The sequence below is a fragment of the Tachyglossus aculeatus genome, chromosome 17 (genome assembly GCF_015852505.1).
Source record: "Tachyglossus aculeatus isolate mTacAcu1 chromosome 17, mTacAcu1.pri, whole genome shotgun sequence".
In the NCBI taxonomy this organism is placed as follows: Eukaryota; Metazoa; Chordata; class Mammalia; order Monotremata; family Tachyglossidae; genus Tachyglossus; species Tachyglossus aculeatus.
In genome coordinates this window covers 31320193-31336815 of record NC_052082.1, presented here as the reverse complement: position 1 = coordinate 31336815, position 16623 = coordinate 31320193, and positions in this window count along the sequence as shown.

Below are 16623 nucleotides of genomic sequence, written 5' to 3'. Positions count from 1 at the left end.
GAGGCACAATGAGTAGGTGGGTGTTAGGGAAGAAAAGGGTGTGGGCTGAGTTGTAACATGAGAGGAACAAGGATAGGTAGGAGGGAGAGAGCCAATTGAGACCTCAAAGGACAGGGAGAATATATTTGTTATATAAATGCCATTATTATTATTATTGACCTTCCCTCAGGGAGGGATACCTAGAAGTCCATCTCCAGGGTTCTTCCTCAACCCAAACATTGGGGCTAGTTGTAGTCAACATAATAATCATAATAACATTTATTTAGTGCTTACTACATGCAAAGCACTGTTCTAAGCACTGGGGAGGTTACCAAGTGATCAGATTGTCCCACAGGGCCAATCTTATAGTCTTAATCACCATTTTACAGATGAGGGAACTGAGGCTCAGGGAAGTTAAATGACTTGCCCAAAGTCACACAGCTGACAATTGGCAGTCAGGATTCGAAACCATGACCTCTGACTCCAAAGCCCGTGCTCTTTCCACTGAGCCACGCTGCAAACATCACCCCCAATTTGAGGAGAAATCTGAGAAATACGGTTTAGTGCATGGTGACCCCCAAATTAGCCTGTCCTAACTTCTTTCTTTTAATCACAGATGTAGCTGGTTAAAGGGAAAGACCTTACCACATGAAGGAGACTGACACATCACATTGAACAGCCAGCTCTAAACTCTCTCACTTCCATTTCCTTTTGCCTCCTCGCCTAGCACAGAGGCGAAAGAGACAAAACTGTCTTCTGACCTATGACTTGATCAAGGTCACCCAGCAGAAAAGTGGTAGAGCAGGATTAGAACCCAGGTCCTTCTGACTTCTAGCCCATGCTTTTCCACTGGGCCACAACCTTAGTCACTTTATTTCAGTACAGTCAAGATGCTATATCCGCACACTAATAATTCATGGCTGTGGGTTTGTAAGCTATTAGGGAATGAATATTGTATACTCTAACATTTCTGGTTCAATATAGGGAAATGCCAGGTGAAAAATAAACATTTTATGTTTACTGGACTAGTGCTGCTTAAGAACAAATTTCCTTCTTTGAACATTATTTTTTTCATATAGACATAAACAGGGAAAAACCCTTAAGAAGCATTTTAAAGATAAAGACAATCACTTTGAAAACACTATCTAAATATATTTTTTAAAATGGCATGGATAGTGTACTTCCTAGGGTTTTTGCAACTTGTTTGGAGATAGTTTCATATATTAAAAGCAACATTAAATACGTAGTCGTCTATTCTGAAAAGTTGTTTGGCTTTAGTCATTTCTACCTATAGTTGATAAACCTATTTAATAAAAAATAAGTGAAAAAAGTTGCTCTTGAAATTTTCAACCTCGTCATTTTCTAGTCAAACACTTGCACTTATGAAATGAAAATGTTTTATTTATAATGCTAAAAGCTAATCTTCTTTTTCAGTTTTATAAATTGCAAACGAACATACTCATTATAGAGTACATAGGCTTTTTTCTCCTTCAGGGAACTAGTTTTGGCGCTCTTTAATTATTAAAATCAGATTATATAAATAAGAGATACAATCTAAATAGTGAAACTAGTTCAAGACAAACATCTGTGACCTAATGTGACTATAGTTGACACCACCTCAACTATTGCTGTAAATTCGCATGAGATAACTGTATTATGGCATTAACGATGTATGTTATTTTAATTATCATAAAATGATAAATATAGGGCCCAAACAAGATAAGATAGATCACTCCATAGTTTAAAAAAAAGAACTGAGCAAATCTTCTCAAATAAAATTCTGGAAATGTTGATCTCCGTTTGAGAAATGGGAGGCAATCAATCAATCATATTTATTTAGAGCTTCCTATGTGCAGTGCACTGTACTAAGCTCTTGAGAGAGTGCAATACAACAGAATAACCAGTAACGTTCCCTTCCCATAACAAGCTTACAGTCTATTTTACAGACTACATTCATAAAATCAAATTTGCAACATTTGTCATAGGGTCCTTCAGACTGGGTGTACAGGAGGTTAATAACATCTAATTCATAATGATGATAATACTCGACCTTGGGACAGTCACTTCACTTCTCTGTGCCTCAGTGACCTCATCTGTAAAATGGGGGTAGTCTGGGAGCCCCAAACCGGGTAGGGATTGTGTCCAACCCGATTTGCTTGTATTCACTCATTCATTCAATCATATCTATTGAGCGCTTACTGTGTGCAGAGCACTGTACTAAGCACTTGCCCCAGCTCTTACTACAGTGTCTTGGCATACAATAAGCACTTAAATGGCATAATTATTATGACTATTATTATTTATGAAACATGTACTATGTGTCAAACACCGTGCTAAACACTAGGAGGTAGGCAAAATGAGAAGACAGAAATCTCCAAGGAGTAGAGATGCACACCTGTTTTCTTTTTCGTTTTTTTAATGGTATTTGTTAAACACTTAACAAATTTGTTAAGCACTTTGTCCAAAGTTTGGGCAAAGACCCTGCCCCTAGGGTTACGCTAACCGATACCTGGACCCGGGACTGGAATGTCTAGTGGAGCCCCTCACATGACCTGAGATGTGGATGGTGTCATGAGTATAGCTATGTGAGGCTGTCATTATAGCACTAGCACCCAGAGGGGCCACGAAAGTGAAAAAGTGCTGTGAGAGGCCTCAGTTTGCCACATGTACCCAACTTAGCAGGTAGTCTGTTTTCTGGAGGGTAGTGAGTGGGTGCAGAAGGGAAGGCAGGAGTCTTAAGAACTCGGCTCTGACTTACTGGTGTCATCTGAAGGGTCTCTTCTTCTCCCCCTTGCTCTTTCCTTCTTCTTGTGGTTGTTCTTCCAAAAGCAAAATCTTTCAGTAGAGTCCCCTTCTTCTCCCCAGTCATAGTAATAATAATAATAATGGCATTTATTAAGCACTTACTATGTGCAAAGCACTGTTCTAAGTGCTGGGGAGGTTACTAGGTGATCAGGTTGTCCCATGGGGGGCTCACAGTCTTAATCCCCATTTTACAGATGAGGTAACTGAGGCAGAGAGAAGCTGACAATTGGCAGAGCAGGGGTTTGAACCCATGACCTCTGACTCCAAAGCCCATGCTCTTTCCACTGAGCCACGCTGCTTCATAGTAACAGTCTGACGTGCACTGGGCTGGCATCCTAATTAGGAAATGGACACAAACACACACACGCATGTGCATCATAAATCTTCAGCAGATGTGGAGAAGCAAGAAGCAGTGTCGCCTAGTGGCAACAGCCTGGTCCTGGGAGTCAAAGGACCTGGGTTCCAATCCTGCTCTGTCAGCAGAGCTTTGCTGTGTGAACTTGGGCAAGTCATTTACCTTCTGCATGTCTCAGTTCTCCTGCTCTCCCTTCTTCTTAGACTGTGAGCCGCACGCTGGACAGGGACTGTGTCCAACCTAATTCACTTTTATCTACTCCAGCGCTTCTTCTAGACTGTGAGCCCACTGTTGGGTAGGGACCGTCTCTATATGTTACCAAGTTGTACTTCCCAAGCGCTTAGTACAGTGCTCTGCACACATAAGCACTCAATAAATATGATTGAATGAATGAATTCGAACACTGTTTGACGTAAGTGCTTAACAAATACCATTAAAAAAAGAAAAAGAAAAAAAAAAGCAGGTGAGCATCTCTACTCCTTGGAGATTTCTGACTTTTCATTTCGCCTACCTCCCACCAAATTGTCCCTTAACATCCAACCACAGTTCCCCTAAACTCGCTGTGGGTAGGGAATGTGTCTGTTATATTGTTATATAGTACTCTTCCAAGCTCTCAGGACAGTGCTCTGCACACAGTAAGCACTCAATAAATAATGATAATAATAATAATTATGGTATTAAGTGCTTACTATGTGCTAGGCACTGTACTAAGCACTAGAGAAGCAGCTTGGCTCAGTGGAAAGAGCCCGGGCTTTGGAATCAGGGGTCATGGGTTTGAATCCTGGCTCTGCCACTTGTCAGCTGGGTGACTCTGGGCAAGTCACTTAACTTCTCTGGGCCTCAGTTACCTCATCTGTAAAATGGGAATGAAGACTGTGAGCCCCCCGTGGGACAACCTGATCTCCTTGTAACCTCCCCATAGCTTAGAACAGTGCTTTGCACATAGTAAGTGCTTAATAAATGCCATCATCATCATCATCACTGGGGTGGATACAAATGAATCGGGTTGGATGCATTTCCTGTCCGACGTGGAACTCACCATCTTGATCCCCATTTTACAGATGAGGGAACTAAGGCACAGAAAAGTTAAGTGACTTGCTCAAGATCACACAGCAGACAAGTGGCAGACAAGGGATTAGATACTGACTGGCTGACTGACTCTGCTTAATGACACCCCCAACCAAAATATCAATCAGATTCCCCCTGGAGACACTAATATGAAAAGATAGGGGGTAAGGTCAGTGAATTATCACTTATTTGTGCTAATCACTTCTTCCCCTCCCCTCACTCCCTGCCGCCTGCTGTTAGTGGATAGGTGGAGGCTGAGGAAGAGGTAGAAAATATTTCAGTCAGCCATATTTATTGAGCACTTTCTGTGTGCAGAGCACTGTTCTAAGTACTTGGGAGAATACAGTATAACAGAGTTCGTAGAAATGTTCTCTGCCCACAACGGGCTTATAGTCCAGAGAGGGGGAGACAGACATTAATATAAATAAATAAATTATGGATATGTACACAAATGCTATAGGCCCGAGGGAAGGATGAATAAAGGTGCGCATCAAAACTCAGTCAATAAATCAATGGTATTTATTTAACGCTTACTGTTTGCATAGCACTGTACTAAGCACTTGGAATACTGCAATACAAGAGAAGTGGTAGACACAATACCTGACCCCTTAAACGGGGAGACAGACAATAAAATAAATTATAGATGGGAGAAATAGCGGAATAAGGATATGTACTTAAGTGCTGTGGGAGTGGGGGAGTACCAAAATGCTTAAGTTGTGCCCAGCCAAATGCACAGATGACTTAGAGAGCAGTGTGTGTAGGGAAAATGAGGATTTAGTTGAAGCACCTCTAGGAGGAGATATGATTTTAGGAAGGTTTTGATGGTGTGTATTTAAAAGAGTAACCCACAATCCAAGAACGCTAGGCTCCTCTCTTATATTGCCCATCTCCAGCATTTCAAAGGACACCATTTCCTTTAAGATCCAGAAAGCATCGGGGCACTGTCTTCAAAATGCCTCAAGCCGTGGATAAAAATAATAATAATGATGGCATTTATTAAGCACCTACTATGTGCAAAGCACTGTTCTAAGCCCTGGGGAGGTTAGAAAGTGATCAGGTTGTCCCACGGGGGGCTCACAGTCTTAATCCCCATTTTAGAGATGAGGTGACTGAGGCACAAAGAAGTGAAGTGACTCACCCAAAGTCACACAGCTGAGAATTGGCGGAGCTGGGATTTGAATATCATCAATCATATTTATTGAGCGCTTACTGTGTGTAGAGCACTGTACTAAGCACTTAGTATATGTTGGCAAGGTCAAGAGGAGACACAATCTTGGTGGCTCGTGAGGTTCCTGCTAAGTCCAAGGCCTTGAGCTGAAGCTCTTTGTCCTCTGCATAAACCCAGCATAGTCCTACAGGGTTCTAAAGAATTAAAAAATAGGCACTCGTACACGATGCTCCATATGTAGCTCTGAAGGAAACATGCTCAAGGTGGTAGTGGCCGTTTTAAGGGATTGCCAATCCAATGAGTCACCTAGTTTGTGTCCAGCCTCTGCCCGGCAAGGAAGGGGCTAACGTCACACATTGTTCTGAAGCACTGGAGGAGCCAGATTTGGTAGCTTCATTGCCCAATTCTGGTTTGATAATTAGAAATCAATCAATGCCTGAGGAGGTTTGTCACAGCACCATACTGAAAAAAGCAGTCATGACTCTGCTTAGAAAAACTTAGTCTCTAAGACCTCTCATTCCTTCTGCGTTATGTGAAATTATAATCAATCAATCAATCAATCGTATTGATTGAGCGCTTACTGTGTGCAGAGCACTGTACTAAGCGCTTGGGAAGAAGTACAAGTTGGCAACATCTAGAGATAGTCCCTACCCAACAGTGGGCTCACAGTCTAAAAGGGGGAGACAGAGAACAAAACCAAACATACTAACAAAATAAATAGAATAGATATGTACAAGTAAAGACAGGAGTAATTTTCACTTACCAAGTGGGATTCAGGAGGTATTAAGTTAAGCTGATACAGGAATCAGTGGGGTAAGTGAAATGCTCCCCTTTTCACAAGTTATGTTTGTTCTCTGTTCATTTGTTAAACGTAAGACTGGAGAAGCCGTTATAAATGAATATTGATATTGAAATTGTTTTGTGCTGTTTCTTTTTCTTGATGAGTTTTAGACTCTGACTCTACCAATACCCTTGAAAATCAGTGCATAGTTTCCTTTTAGTATAGTGTCCAGTGTATGCGCTTTTAAAACATGAAAATAAATATATTTTGGTCTCAAATACTGTAATAGTTTGTATTCTTTACCAATACTTATCCTTTTAAAGATCAAGTTGCTTTCATGAGTATATATATATATATTATACATATATAATATATATTATATTATAATATGTATTATATATTACAATAATATATTATATAATATTATTTATTATTTATAGATATATAAATGTACAAATATATAATAGTACATATAGTACATATAACATGAATATAATATATATAATAGTACAAAGTGTAGAGAATTACCTATTATATGATTAACTAACTCCAGATACTCATTTAAGTAGTAAACATGGAATAAGACACATTGTCCAGTGTATGCACTTTTAAAACATGAAAATAAATATATTTTGGTCTCAAATACTATAATAGTTTGTATTATTTACCAATACTTATCCTTTTAAAGATCAAGCTGCTTTCATGAGTATGGTGTTATTGGTTATGCATGATTTAATTCCTTGCTTGAAGCAATGTTATAGAATGTTCTTAAAGCCAAATAAGAGTGCAGATAAAACAGCAAGGGTAGTCAATCAATTAGTTCAATATAATTATCTTCCTCATATCAAGACTCTAGAATATGTTCATTTTAATTCACTTACTCAATAGTACAAAGTGTAGAGAATTACCCATTATAGGATTAACTAACTCCAGATGCTCATTTAAGTAGTAAACATGGAATAAGACACATTTTCAGAGGCCAAAAACTGTCCCTATTCATAAGAGAATGTATAAATCATAATAATAATGGTATTTGTTAAGCACTTAATTTGTGCCAAGCACTGTTCTAAGCACTGGGGTAGATACAAGGTAATCAGGTTGCCCCACGTGGGGCACACATTCTTCATCCTCATTTTACAGATGAGGTAATTGAAGCACAGAGAAGTTAAGTGGCTTACCCAAGGTCACACAGTACACAAGTGGCAGAGCAAGGATCAGAACTCACATCCTTGACTTCCAAGCCTGTGCCATTTCCACTAAGACATGCTGCTTCTCATGTGCCTCAGTTTCCTCATGATACAACAATTGGTCAATCAATCATATTTGTTGAGCTTACTGTGTACAGAATACTGTACTAAATGCTTGGGAGAGTACCACATAGAGTTGGTAGATAAATTTCCAGCCCACAGTAAGCTTACAGTCTAGATGGAGAGACAGACATTACTATAAATAAATTAATTAAATTATGGATATGTACATACGTACTGTGGGGCTGAATAAAGGGGGCAAATCCAAATGAAAGGGTAATACAAAAGAGAGTGGAAGAAGAGGAAATGATGACTTAATCGGGAAAGGCCTCTTTGAGACGTGCTTTCAATGAGGCTTTGAAGATGATAGGAATGATCATCTCTCTGGCTGTGAACAGGGAGGGCATTCCAGGACAGAGACAGGACTTGGGTGAGTGATGAAATAGATGGCATTGACAGTGGGTAGGTTGGCATTAGATGAGTTGTACTGTAATAGGAAATCAGGGAGGTAAGGTAGGAGGGGACAAGGTGCTTGAGACTTTTCAAGCACATGGAAAAGATTTTCTGTTTGATACTGAGCTGGATAGGAAACCACTGTAGGTTCTTGGGGACTGAGGAAACAAGGACTGAACAGTATTGAGAAAAAAGATCCAAGCAGTAGAGTGATGTGTGGAGTGGAATGAGAGACAGAAGGCTGGGATATCAGCGAAGAGGCTGATGCAGTCATTTAGGCAGGATAGAAAACATGCTTGGATTTACATAGTAGCAGTTACAAGGGAGAGGAAAGGGTGGATTTTAGCAATGTCCTAAAGGTGGAACCAACAGGATTCGGTGACAGATTGAATCTGAGGGTTAAATGACAGAAATGAGTCGAGACAATGCCGAGGTTATGGACTTGTGAAACGGGGAGGATGGTGGTTGATAATTTGTAGAAGCCAGAGTATAATTAATTCCCAAATATTTGAAAATGTTAATACAACTGACTCATCATACCACTGGATTGAATGAGACGGCAAACTCTTCAGGAGAAAAGAACTAGGAACTTCATCATACGATTGGGAGAGGGGGAAGTGGGGAGTTGGGGGAGGTTGTGCCATGCAGGAGAGTAAATTGATAGATTTGAAAGTGCATCCAGGAAACCACAGAAGTCAATGACACAACTGTCATGAAAAGCACGCAACACTGAGGAACAAAGAATGGAGTGTGCGGGTTGGGTTGTAGGAGATCAGTCGGTTAAATGCATAGAACTGAATATCAAGAGAGCTGGGTTCTAGTTTCAATTCTGCTTGTAATCTGCTAAGTAACCTTAGGCAGGTTACTTAACCTTTTTGGGCCTCAGTTTCCTCCTCTGGAAAATAGGGTTGAGGTAGATTGTGAGACCCGTGTAAGAAAGGACTGTGTTCAATAGGATAATCTAGGATAATCTTAGATAAGGAGCATGGCTCAGTGGAAAGAGCATGGGCTTTGGAGTCAGAGGTCGTAGGTTCAAATCCTGGCCCTGCCAATTGACAGCTGTGTGACTTTGGGCAAGTCACTTAACGTCTCTGGGCCTCAGTTCCCTCATCTGTAAAATGGGGGTTAAGACTGTGAGCCCCCCGTGGGACAACCTGATCACCCTGTAACCTCCCCAGGGCTTAGAACAGTGCTTTGCACATAGTAAGCACTTAATAAATGCCATTATTAGTAGTAGAAGTAGTAGTACCTACCCCATCTATTTAACATAGGGTAATCCCATAACTACTGTTGTTATTATTATTATATTTGATAGTTTTATTGGGTGTTTCCTGCTTCAACATTAAACAGACAGGACAAATACAATTTTACAGATTAAAAACTGGCAAACATGGAAGAACAAGTAGAATCAATATCTGAGCCTAATTTTTCTAGCTCCCTCATTTTTCACAAACAATAGAATGTATTTGAGAATTCAACTGCAAGCATCATTGGTTCTGTTGTGCTCATATATAATATGCACTTATATGTGATGAAGGGCAATTCTCTGTTTTGCTACTAAGGCATGTTTCTTCTTTATATTTGAAGCCATTGCAAAGAACTTGAAGAATATGTTTAATCTATTATTTATCATGATTGGGAGAAATTCAAAGAAATAAAAACCACAAAACCTGATGATGAATAAAGTTTTCAACTGAATAACCAACAGCTTTTTAAATTAAAATTACAGGATCATTATCCTAAAACAAGGGTTCAAAGAAGTCAAATATATTATGGCCAGAAACCATGTTCTCTAGAGCTATTAGACCACATCAGAATTAGGTGACATAATATTTTGTGCACATCTTCCCACTCCTGAAAAACCTCCAATGATCACTCATTCCTCTACACATCAACCATAAATCCCTGACCATTGATTATAAGGCATGCAATCAGCTCTTTCCCCTCCATTTATCCTGGCCCTACTTCTACTACACCTCAGCTCACTGACTTCCTTCCTCTCAAATAAACTCACTGTGCCTCATTCATATCTTATTAGGGGCTAACCTCACATCTGACAGACCACTGTTCTCTCCATCTTTAAGGCCCTTCCAAAATCTTACCTTCTCCAGGAGGCCTTCCCTGAGTAATTTCCCCAAATTATTTTCCCCTTTACCTCCAATTCTGCACTTTCATGTCACCCTAACTCCCAAGCACTCCCCACCCATTGTTCTCTTGACCTCTCGTAATCAATCAATGGTATTTACCAAGCACATGCTGTGTGAAGAACACTGCACTAAGTGCTGGGGGATAATAGAGCACAATAGAATAGGTAGGCACCTTCCCTGCCTTCAAATAGTTCACAGCCTAAAGAGGAGCTTACACTTCAGTACATTCATTTGTTCTTTAATGTCTGTCTCACCTACCAGATTATAAAATCCTTGATAGTACTCAAGGCACCTTGTCGAACCCCTCTAATTTGGATTACAGCACTAGTCTGATTTAATGATAGCTTAGAATTGCACAAAATGAGGCATGATCAGCATTTCCTCATTTCTGTAGTGGATCTAATATTTGCATTCGGGGTGTTTAAAAGTTTCCTATCTCAAGGAAATCATTCTTTGTACACAAGGAACAATAAACCAATAAATAATTAGTGTTATCCCTACCGCCTCTGTGTTTAACAATCTCCTCCTCTCCAAGAAAAGAAAGGGGGAGAATGTGAATATATCAGGGAAATAGCTTTTCTTCCCAGGATTCCCTGCAGGGCAGGAGAAAGGAAGACTAGTTTAAGGAACCACGAATCCTGAAAATGAGGAAATATTCCTCTTCTCTACCTTCCTCTTCCTTTTTCTCTGTTGTCTTCTCTTTGACACTTGCCCTTTTAGTGAATTGGAAATTCAGTAGTGTGACTCATGTGACTTACCGCATCTGCCCACACTTCACTTCTGCCCTCACTCTGCTTTATAAATAATCAAATAGATGGTGCAATTTTGCAGATAGCACAACTTCAAGTAAAGCTGCTCATGATAATTCAACATGAAACACTATATGATTTCAGCAGACATCCTTTTCCTAACTCATATAACAGTTGGAATAATAGAACGCTACATAATTAGAACTGATAGCATTACAGGCAAAAAAATGTAAAAAATGACAAAGCTTGTAATGATGTCTATATTGCCACTCTACTCAAGGTGGATGACAAATGAATCAAGGCTAATTACATTGCTATGTTTTATACATACTGATAAAGGGTTTTGGGGGGTTTTTTGGTGGGTTTGAAAAATTGAGGTAGGAGAGGAAAAGGGAAAGTCACCAGGAGACTAGGAGAACCCATTTACCACAATACTATTTCTTACTTTGGCTTTTCTGCTTAAATCTTTTAGTTTTTTCCTTCCTTTTCTTTTCTTTCTTATTCTCTTTTATGTTGTTTACTGTCTCTTTGTACCCTTCTGGGCATTCCACTTTATATCTCAGGCACTTATTTTCTTCATCACATTTTATTTTTCATTCTAGAGTATATTCAAACATAGCTACCTGCACTGACAAAAATCACCTCCAGGACATTAACGTTGCTATACCTGTAGAGACACATCCAGCTCTTTGAAGAGTTTCACCAGCACCACAAGAACCACTCCCAATATCAAGTACAGTTGAGTCAGTGTCTTAGAATCACAGCCCTGGAAGAGCCCTCAAGGGACAAAGATGTAAGCTATTCCTCCAGACAGGTAAATGATCATGCCACCCAAGACAGATGGTATCTGTTCTTTCTTTAAATATTTCAGGAGTTGGAACACTACTTCTCACTCCCTTCCTGCCCCTGCTTTACATCAATCTTATTTTTGTTTTTCTGGATTTATGTACATAGGTCAATCAGTGTTCTCCCCAAATCCTTTCATTACTGTTTTCTCTAGATCCCTATTTGTTCAAGTAAAATTATTCCCAATTTTATTTGTTAAATAGTATTTGTTAAATCTTTACTGTATGCCAGATATTGCACTAAATTGGACATAATCCATATCCCACATGGGGCTCAAAGTCTTAATCCCCATGTTACAGATGAGGTAATTGAGGCACAGAGTAGTTAAATGATTTACCCAGGTTTCCTAGCAAACAAGTGGCGGAACTGGGATTAGAACTCAGATCCTCTGACTCCCATGCCAGTACTCTTTCTACTAAGCCACACTGTTTCATTTCATGTTTCCTCACATGACCATTTTTAATTCTTTAATAATTTTTGTCATTTTATTCTGGACTCATTCCATTGCTCCATATTTTTTTTTAATTGCACAAGTGCATTAGTGCTGGAGATTTTTCTTTGAGTTGTGAGCTGGAGGCACTGAGAACTAATAAGGGGAAGTATTTTATAAGAGGTGGGATTTAGTTTTAAGGGGAAATTGAATATAGGGGGCTCTGGGGGTCTGTTGGATTTGAGGAAGAAAGGAGTTAAAAACTGTGGGAACAACACTGAATGACGGCGTGGAGACAAGAGTGTCAAAAGCTAAGTAAAGTTAGGTCCTCTAGACTATAATCTCATTGTGGGCAGATAATATGTCTACCGACTCTCTATTTGTACTCTTCTAAGTGCTTTGTACAGTGCTGTGCACACAGTAACTGCTCAGTGAATATGATTGATTGATTTATTTAGTTTGGGAACAGAAAAGAGAGCAAGATGGGGACTAGTGAATGAAGAAAGTAGACATGCATGAAATGAGTTGGTGAAGAACCTTGAAGCAGATTGTGAAGTGATTTTGTTTGATAGGAAGGTAAGTCAGAGTGGCTGGTTCTGAGAGTGAAGAGAGATGTGTCCTGATTGAGAGTTCAGTGGCAGAATGTACTAATGGGGGGAGGGAGACCAGCAAGGAGAAAAAGGAGAGAACCGGGGAAATGTTGTAAAGAAAGAATAGGGCAGGAATAGCAGTAGATTGAATGTGAGAAGTGAAGGAGAGCAAGACGTTAAGGATGATGTTGAGACTGTGAGCTTCTGGGATAGAAAATTTGGTGATGTTATTGACTGAGGTGGAAAAGCTAAGGGAACAAGAGGGTGTTGGGGGAAAAATGAGTAGTTCAGTTTTAGGTATACTGATATTGAGGTGCAGATAGGACAACCTTATGTAAATGCATCAAGAGGAGAAGTGGGATTGCAGGTTAACTGAGAGATCGGGATTAGGAAATGTAGAAGTTTTCTGTATGGGGTGGAAGCTGAAGTGATGTCAGCAGATGTGCTACCCACGAGAGACTGTAGAATATTTCAAGACCCTGCCCCTTCATCTCCATTCAAACTCCCACCATGCTGACCCAGGCATTTGTTATATCCTGACTTGACCAATGTACCAGCCTCCTGACTGATTTCCCTGGCTCTGGTCTCTTTGTTCCTTAGTCCATACTTAACACTGCTGCCCAAATCATTTTTCTACAGCTTTATTTTACACACACCTCTCCACACAAAACCTTCACATTAGGCAGACCACTGTTCCTTATTCATTCATTCAATCATATTTATTGAGTGTTTACTGCGTGCAGAGCACTGTACTAAGCACTTAGAAAGTACAAGTTGGCAACATATAGAGACAGTCCCTACCCAACAGTGGGCTCACAGTCTAGAAGAGGGAAACAGACAACAAAACAGAACATGTGGACAGGTGTCAAGTCATCAGAACAAATAGAATTAAAGGTAAGAGCACATCATTAACAAAATAAATAGAATAGTAAATATGTACAAGTAAAATAAGTAGAGTAATGAAATCTCAATTTCCTCAGCAGACATTGGTGACCTTGGAAGGGCCAATCTCGGGAGAGTGAAGAGACTGAAGACTGACTATAGTGGTTCAAAAGGAGATTTGGTGGAGATTCAGGCAGCAGGTTTATATACAGGAGTTTGGGTAGGAATGGGAGCATGGGTCATGCAATCAATTGGTGGTATTTATGAGCACTTATTGGATGTAGAGCACTTCACTAAGCACTCTGAGTAGTCAGCCATACTGTGGGCAGGAATCACATCTACCACTCTATTGCATTGTATTTGCCCACACATTTAGTATAGTGCTTTGCACACTGTAAGCTTCTTAAGGCCAGGGATCATATTTACCAACTCCGTTTAATCCTACTCTCCCAAGTGCTTAGTACAATGCAGTGAGCACAGCAAGTGCTCAGTACATGCCACTGATCGATCAACTGAATGCACACAGTAATTGCTCAATAAATATCACTGATAGATTGGTTTGACTGATTGATTTTCATTGCCCAATCAGTCCACAGGTTCATTCCAAAATCCATAGTGCATAAATAATAGATGTGGTAATAAGTATGGTAAACATAAGGATTTGCTTTAGTATTTTCCCAGGTTTTAGTACTCAGAGGACAGCTGTTTTCATTTCTCAAAGTAATTTTATAATGATCCCTACTCAATCATTATCATGAGTAGCATAATAAAACATTCTGGAGATTTTTAACATGGAATAGGCCATGTCAAAATACAGCTGAACACACTGTAAAGTAGGGTGGCAATAGAGCTTCCTTAAAAATGGGTTCTAGTGAATCAAATAATAACAATTTTGGTAGCTATCCCGGCATGCATTAGAGAAATGAAAATTATAAAAAAGTCTAAGGAAAAAAAATCACACTAAATATTAAAATCTTCCAGGCATTCAAAATGAGAGAATGGAGCGCTAGTGAATGGTACAAGGCTCCAAGAAGACGCAAAAAATCATCTGTAGCTCTGAATGGTTTGTAGCTATGAAATGCAAATATATGTAAATAGAATTTTGTTTTGCTGAGCAGCTCAAGCTGTATCACAATTTATAGACTAGATATAATCCATGAATTTATGCATAAAATGACACTTTCAAATTGTATTATGAAATATTGTATTTTTCATGCATAAAACAATGAATATGCATAACAAAATTAGCCTCTATTCTGTTATTTTCTGAAGGTTAGTTTGCAGAGTGTATTTTGGGAGCACTCTACATTTTTCCATCACGTGTCTATACTATTCTAAAAACAATTTATCAGTATTGCTATCACTTTTTAAAATAGTACTTGTTGCACACTTCTGTGTCAGGCAATGTAGTGAGAGCTGGGGTAGTTGCAAGATAGTCAAGGTAGACACAGTTCTTATCTCACACGGGGCTCACTATCTAAATAGGAGGGAAAAGGATTTAATCCCCATTTTACAGATGAGGTAACTGAGATTCAAAGAAGTTAAGTGACTTGCCCCAGGTCACAGAGAAGACAATTGGCTGTGCCAGACTTAGATCCTAAGTCCTTGGACTTCTTTCCGCCAGACCATTCTGTTACAATCAATATATACCTCTAATCACTATATCCAGAAAAAAACTATTTTCTATGTTACATATTTAGATCCTTGCAACAATAAATGGAGATAGATATACAATAATTATAATTAATCTTTAGATGGTGAGGATACCACTTTTGAAGTTATTGTTTTGATGAAATTCTTGTTTGTTGAAGTTCAGGAGTACTTTCACTCTGAGATTGCTGACATTCAATGCACATATTATTGGGCTAGCTAGAAAGTGGAAATATTTCATGATAGAAGCTCATCTAGACATACTTTTCTCACTGGTTGAGAGCCAATTTTTACCCCCTACATGATGGGACCCCTCTCAGGATCGCACCTGGAGAGTTTCCAGTATTCTACCAGTCTCTGCTATGTGAGATACAATCTTTCATCCTATCGCGACTGGATTACTGCATCAGCCTCCTTTCTGATCTCCCATCCTCCTGTCTCTCCCCGCTCAGTCTATACTTCACTCTGCTGCCCGGATTATCTTTCTACAGAAACGCTCTGGGCATGTCACCCACTCCTCAAAAATCTCCAGTGGTTGCCTGTCAACCTTCGCGTGAAGTAAAAACTCCTCACTATTGGCTTCAAAGCTCTCCATCACCTCGCCCCCTCCTACCTCACCTCCCTTCTCTCCTTCTCCAGCCCAGCATGCACACTCCACTCCACTGCTGCTAACCTTCTTACTATGCCTCGTTCTCACCTGTCCCACCATCAACCCCTGGCCCATGTCCTACCTCTGGCCTGGAATACCCTCCCTCCTCACATCCGCCAAACTAGCTTTCTTCTCCCCTTCAAAGCCCTACTGAAAGCCCACCTCCTCCAGGAGGCCTTCCCACACTGAGCCCCCCTTTTCCTCTGCTCCTCCTCCCCTCCCCAATGCCCCTACTCCCTCCCTCTGCTCTACCCCCTTCCCCACCCCACCACACTTGTATATATTTGTACATATTTATTATTCTATTAATTTTATTAATGATGTATATATAATTCTATTTATCTATTTTGATGCTACTGATCCCTGTCTACTTGTTTTGCTTTGTTGTCTGTCTGTAGCAAAATAAGTGAAAGCAAGAGACAGTGAGAAAGTAGCCCTGTTGCCTGCTTTACATTAGCCTAGGTAGGAAGTGAAGGGGAGGTTACTTACTCCTGGTGCTCCTTTGCAATATTTGGCTGATCTTATGGACAAGGCATCAGAAAATACAGACTGTATTCTTGGGATAACTGTATAGTAGAGTCACTGTAAGATGGAGATGTATCTACAGTTGATTTCACACTGGCTTTTCCAGTAACATACTCACTAGCACACTAACATACTCGCAGTGAATCTCACCTTGAATGCCTCGTCTTTGAATAAGGACTAATGACTGATAAAAGGGATTCAGGCAGTTGTTTTTTTAAAATAATTCTAACTGTTCTTGAATATTACAGAATACTTGAACTTTCAATACATTTTTTAAATTTTAATCTCGATTCAGTATT